Source organism: Astatotilapia calliptera, chromosome 19, assembly GCF_964374335.1.
Source record: "Astatotilapia calliptera chromosome 19, fAstCal68.1, whole genome shotgun sequence".
Taxonomy (NCBI): Eukaryota; Metazoa; Chordata; class Actinopteri; order Cichliformes; family Cichlidae; genus Astatotilapia; species Astatotilapia calliptera.
Window position 1 is genome coordinate 24,555,245 of NC_137440.1, and position 9,668 is coordinate 24,564,912.

Here is a 9,668-nt window from a genome sequence, read left to right on the forward strand (position 1 = left end):
ATTTATATCACTTGATATGCAGAGAAATTGCTCACATTCGTTTCAAAGAGGAGGCATAAAAATCAGTAATTTTGCTATGAATTATAAACATTAACCTGAATGACCCTCATATTAGAGATCTATTTAAACCTCATAAACAGGATATACAAATTGGTACTTTAATATATAACTTATGCGAAAACAAATTAGCAAAATGTTAATTTGTTTGTGCATAAAGAAGCTATTATTTGAAAGTGTTACACAATAATTTAGATTTCATATATTAGCAATTAAATAGGTAATTACATTTGTGAGAAAAACATAGGTGATCATTAGGCATACAGATTAAAGTGCATAAATGTGATTGATAGCTAATTAGTGGCACATAAAGGATGCAATTATATATACATTTATATACTCATATGTGAAGTTATATAAAATTTCATGTAGCAGATTACATAGTAGTTTAAATGATCTGCATGTTAAATCCTTCAAACAAGCTTTACCAATTTACGCAGATTTTTCAACATATCAAGGGAGGAACGTTACACTCTGCATGCTAGCTCGTATCAAGGTGGATGATTGAACACTACTCATTTACAGTGATGGATTTATTTTTACATAAATCAGTTAAGCTTAGAGTACTCTTTTTATTTAACCTTGCCAGATTAATCCTAAGCATTATACATGACCAGTAATGCCTGACAGCATACATTGCAAAGTGAGTGATCCAGTCTCCAGATGTTAAGTTGTATGTGTATGTAGTGTAGCTTGATATATGTATTCCAGCGTGGTTACAGAACTCCAATTTTAAAAAGAAGTTGGGGCATAAAAACATTATGCAATGACTTGCAAATTGCATAAACGTATTGTATTTATACTTTATTCACTGTAAAACAGAGTAAACATATCAAACGTTCAAACTCCTATTTGAAAATTTCCCATTTGAAAACCCCCCCAAGAAAGGTCATTTTGAATTGTATCATAGCAACATGTCTCGAAACAGCTGGGACAGGGCCACTGTGTTGTATCCCTTCTTTAGCAACAGTACATAAAAGTCTGGGAAATGAAGATACACTTCCTGGAGTTTTGGAGGAGGAATGCGGTCCAAGTCTTATCATCCAAGATTCTAGCTGCTCAACAGTCCTGGATCTTCTTTGCTGTAGTTTTCATTTCACGATGCTCCAAATGTTTTACATTTGTGAAAGGTACTGTATGAGCTAAAGTCCACTTCAGCAGCTGGACTCTTCTGTGCAGTATGTGGTTTAGCATTGTCTTGCTGAAATATTTAAGGTATTGTCTGAAAAAGATGTCGTCTGCATATGTTAGCAGTGATGGTGCCTTTCCAGATGTGCAAGTTGCCTATTTCATAGGCACTAATGCAGAGATGCAGACTTTTGAATTGAGTGCTAATAATAATGGGTGGTTCCTCTCCTCTTTAGTCTGGAGGCATCCACGTTACCCAACAAGAATTTCAAATTTTGATTCGTCTCATTACAAAACAGTTCATAGCTTGGCTTCAGTTGCGTGAGGGCCCAAAGATCATGGGCATGCATTCATTTCCAGCCTTGTTCCTTGAGATTTCTCCAGATTCTTGGAGTCTTTTGGTGATATTATGCACTGCAGATTCGATTTTCATATTCAAAGTCTCCACGGTTTTATGTTGAGGAACCTTATTCTAAAATTGTTCCCCAATTAGTAGATTTTTTTATTGCAGATTGATGGACCTCTGCACATCTTTACTTCTAAGAAACTCCACCTCTCTAAGATTCTCTATTTATACCCAGTCAGGTTGCTGACCTGTTTCAAAATAACCTAATTGGTTGCAAAAATGGGTTATTTCCCCCCCAGCTAGTACTACTTATTTTTCTATCCAATTTTGTGACATTTTGCTGCCATCAAATTCAAAATGAACAAATCTTTTTCATGAAATAGTACAATCTCTTACTTCTAACATTTGATGTGTTTTATATTATTGTCTTTATATATTTTCTTTCTTTTTGTGGAATTGGGGCTTTAATTCAGAGATGGTGAAATCATTCTCTGTAGAATGTCCGTAGAAAAAACTAATAGCTGTTTACATGTATTAATATGTGTGATTGGTTGGAAGCATAACAGCTTCACATACACTTTACAGCTCAAACTGAGTTTATACTAAGAACAAGAACAAATGCAGGGAGCTGGTGATTTGGCATGGAAATCTAGTAGACCTAGTAGTAACTCTGTAGAAGAAACTTATGTCATATGTAAATTGCAGGGGTTTGAGATTTAAAGCTGACCTTTGTGCCCTGACCTTTTGCATCTATCTCTGAGTCAGCAAAGCTGAATAGTGGGCACTCAGCATCCCACTGCTGGATAGAGCGGGAGCTGAAGGGGAAAAATATACAGGACGAGCTGGGACTCTTTAAGCAGAGCTCCATAGGTTGGCGGGTCAGAGGGAGGCACCAGGCCTCTGAGCCCTGCTTTGATCTCCTGGTCATGGCTTTATTTTTGCCTCACTTTGGGATTTAACACATGTGCTCCTCTGGTCAGCAGTTTGACTTAACATTAGCATTATTACAACGTGCTGGGCTGTGACATGGATTGCAGGTTTAAACCATTCCCCATGTGAGTCGGATTTTATGCGGCACTGTTCGCCTGTTGCATACTGAGATGCATAGATCACTATCTTAAACACCTGCTCATTATGTTCTACAGTCAGTAATATTAAAACCAGTAGCTGCAAAGCCTGTTATATATAGTAACTAAACCTGGCAGCTATATTAATCTTTTCTAATAAGCATTCATATTTCTTGTATTTGCTGAAAGAACATTTTCCTCAGGTCTGATGAGATCCATTATTAAACATTATGTATTTCACTTCTTGTATATATTGAGCCAAGCGTTATGATAAAGAATGCAGATTAAGTTTTTTACAAGGTAGACCCAAAAGGCACCATCTCTTGCAACATTAATGTACCATTATATGACAGTTAAAGCTGAATATTACATTCACTAACATCGGACATGATGTGCTTTTGCTCTTTGAATGTCATTTACCCTGAGAGCAGCGGCATGTCCAAGTTTGTATTGTCTTAGTATTTTCTGAAGGCACCGTATTTGGGAACACTGAATAATTTATGACCCCTATCAGCCACCAGGAGGAGGAAATTACATAACATCACACCACTCGCTCCAATTTACACCTTACTCGTCTACAAGCACGGCGCTCATGCCCTATCAGCTCTAACCAGCTGCAGGGGTCTAAAATTGTCATATCAAATATGATCTGAAGATGAGCAGCTAATAAAATTAATTTAGCCACTGAAACCCAACAGTGATATTTGTTCTTTGGGTAGTGGATTTTCTTTTTAGCTGTTGTACCCCAGGTGAAAGGTTTCCCTCTTGTTTCATCTCTGCTATCAACACTCATACCAAACCCCTTTTCTTTCAGTGTATTATTCGTATCAAACATTGAGCCCTTTAAAGCATTCCGAACATCATTTTTCTTACGTGGGTAGTTAGGTTTTATTTTTACAAAATTTTGGTTTATTTAACACACAACGGTGACTTCTGCTGCTGTAATTTGTATTTAATATAAAACACTAAACACAATCCACCTTGGCCCCTGTGTCACAAATGTCTCTGTTGGTCTGTTTATCTCTCTTCTGTTCAATGAATCTGTCAGTCCTCAGTCATGGCAGGTTCAGCCTTGACCCTGACCTGCACCAAACGTGTCAGAGCTGACAGCATTTTAAAAAGCCAACACATGTTTCCGTCCCTCTCTTTTCTTTGTGCTCAGCTGGTTTCCTATGTTCTTTATGTTGTAGGTGTATTTGATAATCACTTGAGTATTTTTGCATTGCCTGTGCATCGCTAACAGTTTTAGACCTCTAGGATTTAGGATGGCTTATCTTCATTTTGTTGTTGTAAATGGTTCTGGTCAGAACTGATGTGAAGCTAGAAAATGTTAGCTTGTATCCTCAACTGTTGAAGAATTCATACCTCTGCTGTCCTGTAGTATCAGCTTCTGGTGTGTCTCTATCAGACTCAGCCCTCCATCGTTGCCCCTCCCCTTCTCCATTCCTCCCCCTTGTCTCAACCCCCTAGAGAGGAGTGATACTGCTGATGCATCACCACCCAAGATAATTTGTTTAAATGACAGATTAGGACTATAACTCGATTTGTGTCCAATGCAGTATGTAGTGTCTGTTACCAATCTAATAAAGTCAAACTCTCCACCCCCTTTGCTCCTTCCTCTCAACCCATTCTCCTATCTATATACCCTGCCCCCTTTGCTTGTATCTGCCGCAATAAACTCCTAGTTCAATGAGAAGGGAAGAGGAGGCGGGGGGCAGGAGAGGTTTGTCTCCAGTGTTTGCAACATGATTGTAGGCAGGGGCCACCAAGGCTTCCAGGTAATTGAATTGCAAGGCCGGGAAGCTGTGAGGTTTGGCGAGGCGCTCATTGACTCATTGATCGGCGCAGAGGGGCTTCAGAAATACGCCTCGCAGTCGTGACCAATCAATCAAACAATTAAGCCTCGTCTCTGCTGCCGCCTGTGCTCCATTTAAGTCTAAACTCTTCGCTCCCGGTGCAGCACATTCCAAATTAATTGCTTCTTTCCACAGAATAAGCCCACCTTACCCCACCCCCTCATTTTTTTACCTGTGGGGGAAAAAAAGGTAAGTGTGAGTCTGCATTTCTATAGAGCTTATGTTAAAAAGTAGAAAAAAAATCCAAAATTCCTGCTCTGCAGTATGTTTGCATAAGGGATGCTCGTGGGAGGGGGGTTGTGGGTTGGAGTAGCGCGGCCTTTCCTGCGGCATGCCCCTCCTCCTCCTTCCGTTACCACCACCTTCATCCCCTTCCCTTTTCCTCTTGCCTCCTTCCAGTCTTACAGGGCAGTAAAACCATGTCCTACAACAGCAGCAGGAGGATTATTCCTCGTTCATGGCTTCGTGACTGGAATCCACAGCTGCCTTCTTCTAGCCATATGGCATTATCTTTTTTTCACTGTGGCACTGCCTATCACCTTAAGACTGCGCCTCCCTGGCATGCCGCCCTAGCTAGCATCTGTCATACGGGACTAGTGAGGGTTTGATGTCTCTCTGTCTTGCTTACACTCTGCCTTTTTTCCTCGCTTTCTTCCCTTTCCCTCTCCCAGTTTTCCCTCAAATGCCCTCCTTCCATTTCATTACAGTCATCGTGGGGTGTAACATTTAGAAGGGTTTAGGAGAGATTGCGGGTCTAGTCTGAAACCTCATGGGTATCTGCAGAAAGCCTAGCTCCCCAGCCCTTTACTGATGCCCTTTTATAGCAGAGATATGATAAATCAGATGTGTCCATTTTTTAGGAACGTGTCCTTAATCTTTCCATTGGCCACCTGGCCTGATTTGTGACCTTGAGGATATGTGTCTGATGCTGCGAGGAGCAGCAGGATGTCACAATTGCACGCACTGGCACACACTACATATGCTCATGCATTCAGTGCACACACACGCACACATGCTCACATACATTCAGGCACATGACAAGAAGCCCACTTGTCACATGGATGTCCTTGAGCTGTAAACACAGTCAGCCTGAGAAGTGAAGGACCTGGGATGTCACGAAAAAAGGTGTGAGGATTAATTCTGTCATCAAGGAGGCATCTGATGTAAACCACCAAAGACAGGCAGAGACAGAGTGTTCATATATAAATATATGTGCATATATATATCTATATATATATAGATATATATATAGATATATATATGCATGTATTGAGACAGACAAGTGGGAGTGTATAATTTAGGCTAAATTATACACTCCCACTGCTGTGTTTTATCATTAATGCAATCATATATGTGTGCACACATATTTAATGCTTCTAATGAAGTGCAGTTTCTTAAGATATGTAATCCCTCTGTCTGTGTGTGTGTGTGTGTGTGTGTGTGTGTGTGTGTGTGTGTGTGTGTGTGTGTGTGTGTGTGTGTGTGCGTGTATGTGTTTTATCATGCAGTCTTGTTTTGTTGTGTGTAGAAATAGTGGGTTTTATGATGAAATAATCCTGCCACAACAGATTGTTTATGAACATCCTTAAATCTGATGCTTTGTGAAGCTCTGCTCCTACTTTTTGTGCATCTGTCGATGTATTTAGTGCTTCTTACGTAGTGTTTTTCAGGGTTCAGTCCTCAGCTTTTTTCTCCTTCATTTTTTATGCCAATAAGCTGAGGTTACATTATCCAGCATGACCCACAAATTGAATCAATAATATTACACATTCTGCGTGTTATTTTAGACACGTTTTGGTTCAAACAGCCAATCACAAAATGTAATTCATTCACAAACTAGCCTCTGTTTGTTGGGTATATGGTCAGATGCAGGACAGACGAGCTCTACAGAGGGTTGTGCGGTCAGCTGAGCGCACCATCCACTCCGAGCTCCCTGACCTGCACTCAATCTACAGCAGGCGGTGCTGGACTAAGGCCAGGAAGATCGTGAAGGACCTCAGCCATCCCAACAATGGACTGTTCTCTCTGTTGAGGTCAGGAAAGCGATTCCGCTCCCTGAAGACCAACACAGAGAGACTGAGGAGGAGCTTCTTCCCGCAGGCGATACGGTCTCTCAATCACACCACCACACAGTACTGACCCACACATATGGTTCTTACACACACACTGGACTTTCTGGACTTTGTTTTTGCACAACACTGGTCACTATATTCTTCATTTCCAGTTAATACTTGTACAGCTGCTGTTATTGTGTATATATTTATTTATATTTAGATTTCTTCATACATTCTTATATAGTTCTATATTGTGTATTGTGTATTTTGTTGTACAGTTATTTTATTTTCAACTTTAATTTATATATTTTATCTTATTCTTCCCAGTTAAATTTACCCTTCATTCTAATTTGTGTTGTACAGTTATTTCATTTTTAACCTTAATTTATATTTTATTCCTTCCTAGTTAAATTTACCCTTTTTAATTTTTCATATTTATTTCCTATCTTATTCATAGCCTTTTCCTTTTTTGTTTTCTTTAGGTCACGAGCAGTTGTCCAAGCATTTCACTACATATCGTACTGTGTATGACTGTGTACGTGACAAATAAAAAAATTTGAAATTTGAATTTGAGATTTATCAAGGGCTCACCAGTATTTAAGGTACAAAATCTCTCTTGTCTGGTTTTATTGTATTATTTTATTCTAGTCTTTGATTTTATTTCTTTCTTTTTTCATTTTTTTTTTAAACACAGTTAATAGTGTTAACACCAAAATAAAATCAGGGAAGAGAGAGAGAGGAAGACAGACAGCAGCAGGAGGCTTGTGTTAACATTTACTTCTAAGCAGCTCCAGCCTGTCTTCAGTAGAACATTTACACTGTATTGAAATCATCCCAAACGCTGTGGCAGCTTATTTTAGCTTGGCAGCACTTATCTCATAGAAGGTAATTTTTAGTAAGATGATGTGTCTCTTATCTGTACGTTTGGAGCACTGGATTCTCAGAGTCCTGTGATTTAATATTCACAACATAGACGGGCATAAATGCTTCTAATCCGACCCGGGAGTTCTCTTTGCTTTCAGAAAACGAACATAAATATTCAGGTCGCTGATTCAGTGATTAAGAAATATTAGAGTGGCTGACAAAAACACTGGAGCACTATATGTTTTCAGGATTGCAAAAACCAGCCTCGAACTTGCTTCTTATTTGTGGGAGTTGATCTTTTTCATGGCTAGTCCCTCTTACAGAGATGTTATTTCCCCATATCTTCTATTCAGGTTTTGAATGTATGCTTGGAAAAAGCTAGCCTATCTAAGACAGGCATCTCGGAAGAAAGACAGCATATATTATATCCTCTAAATTTGCCCCTTTATATTCACATCTTCTCTTAGCTCTTTGCATATGCCTTCATTAAGGGTTCACTCTTTCTCTTTCTCTTGTACTGTGTAACCATGACAAGAAAATGTTCGCTGTTAATGACTATCACACTTCCAATCACTAATTAGCTTAAGAGAGGAGCTCGTTAATTACTTTTTATACAGTTCACCAGTCACTTCTTTGAGGTTTTGAATACTGGGAAGGTGTTTTTTTTTTTTCAGCTAATATTTCTGTTTTCACTGTATAGCCCAAAGAGAAAATGCTGCTTTATCTTCATTTTACTTTGTGTTATTACATTTCCAGTGAAGAGGTGGTTAACATCTTTGTCAGCTGTCTTGTAAAAACATGACAGCTAGCTAGCACATACCAATCATGTAATAATAACAAATACTAAGCGACTTATGGGCTTTCTGTTTTCCTCACCGCTGCTTTGAAAATCTCACTACTTCTGACAGCGTGTTACCTGTCAAGGTAACACAGACACACACATACACACAAGCTGTTGTGAATTACAGAGCTTGTTAAATAGCTGTCTGTTCCCATGTTTGTGTCAGAGGAAAAATGAGACAGCAACTGGGGAAACGGGGAGGTAGGCACATCCAATTATTCTGGAGGGTAGGCAAAATTGTAAACATTTTGGCAAGTTGCAGTAATTATGACTGCCTGGCTCACCACTCCAAAGCACTCATCTGGAAGCTGAAACGCATTTGATGACAGATTCTTGTGTGTTTCTGTAACACTGAATGCAAGCTTTTGTATGCACGGGGAGGAGGGGAAAAGACAGAGACTAGTATGTCCCCTTATTTAGTTTTAAGCTCCGGCTCTGTCCGCTCTGACTGCTGACAGTGTGCAGGTTCGCGGTGAAAAGCTGCTGAGGAATCCCACAGGGATCCTATTAGGGACACTTCATCTAGATGCTGAGACTGCATTGCAGACATACAGGGCACACTCGCTCTCTCTCACACATGCACACACAGATCATTTTTATTGGGCCACAGATTGTAAAATTATACTATCATTTTGGTGTATTTACTTCTGTTATTGATGTTGAGTGACAGTTACCCAGGCTGTTAATACTCAGTTAGTGGACATTTATATTCCTTGAAAAAATACACTAAAAATGGAATTCACCTCAACATTTTAGACCGATTTCCCCACCCAAGCATTTTGACCAAACATCCCATCCCCTTTTTTGATTTTGGTACAGCAACTATGTTGAACAGGTGCAGAGAGCTGAAGCAATGTACTATTGAACCGTTTAAAGGGCGTAGATTGATCTTGGTTGGAAGCCATCAATAAATGACCATCATGATAATCAAAGGCCGATCAATACGTGACCTTGTTACCGAAATACAAGTCAATACACAACCATGTTATTATCATTTAATGATTTAACCGGCCATAAAATACACATCTGTAGAGTGCTCAAGCAACAGTGACGGCTGCAATGGGGATAAAGAGCAGAGCTGAAGTAATTATAGTCAGTATATATTGCATCTTAGTGATAAGTGTTTAGAAACAAGCAGATACTTTACTTTTATTGTGGTATCAGTTTCAATGCACCAGTGACTATTTGATGTGTCAGCAGATGCTTGTTTTATAAACCAAGAAACCATGAAGGAAAAAAAACACAAAAGACAAATGTGTGGGATGGTATCCGATTTTCAGAATGTGACAGGGAAAATCACTTTGCAAGGCTGCATTGTTCAGACCTTTGGGAGAAGCCAGAGAACATGTAGAAAGTCAGTGTCAGAACAGGGTTACAGTGCATCCTGTTGGGATCACATGTACCATTTGATGCTCTGTAGAAATATATGAAATATGAGACTGATTCTGAAAGTGA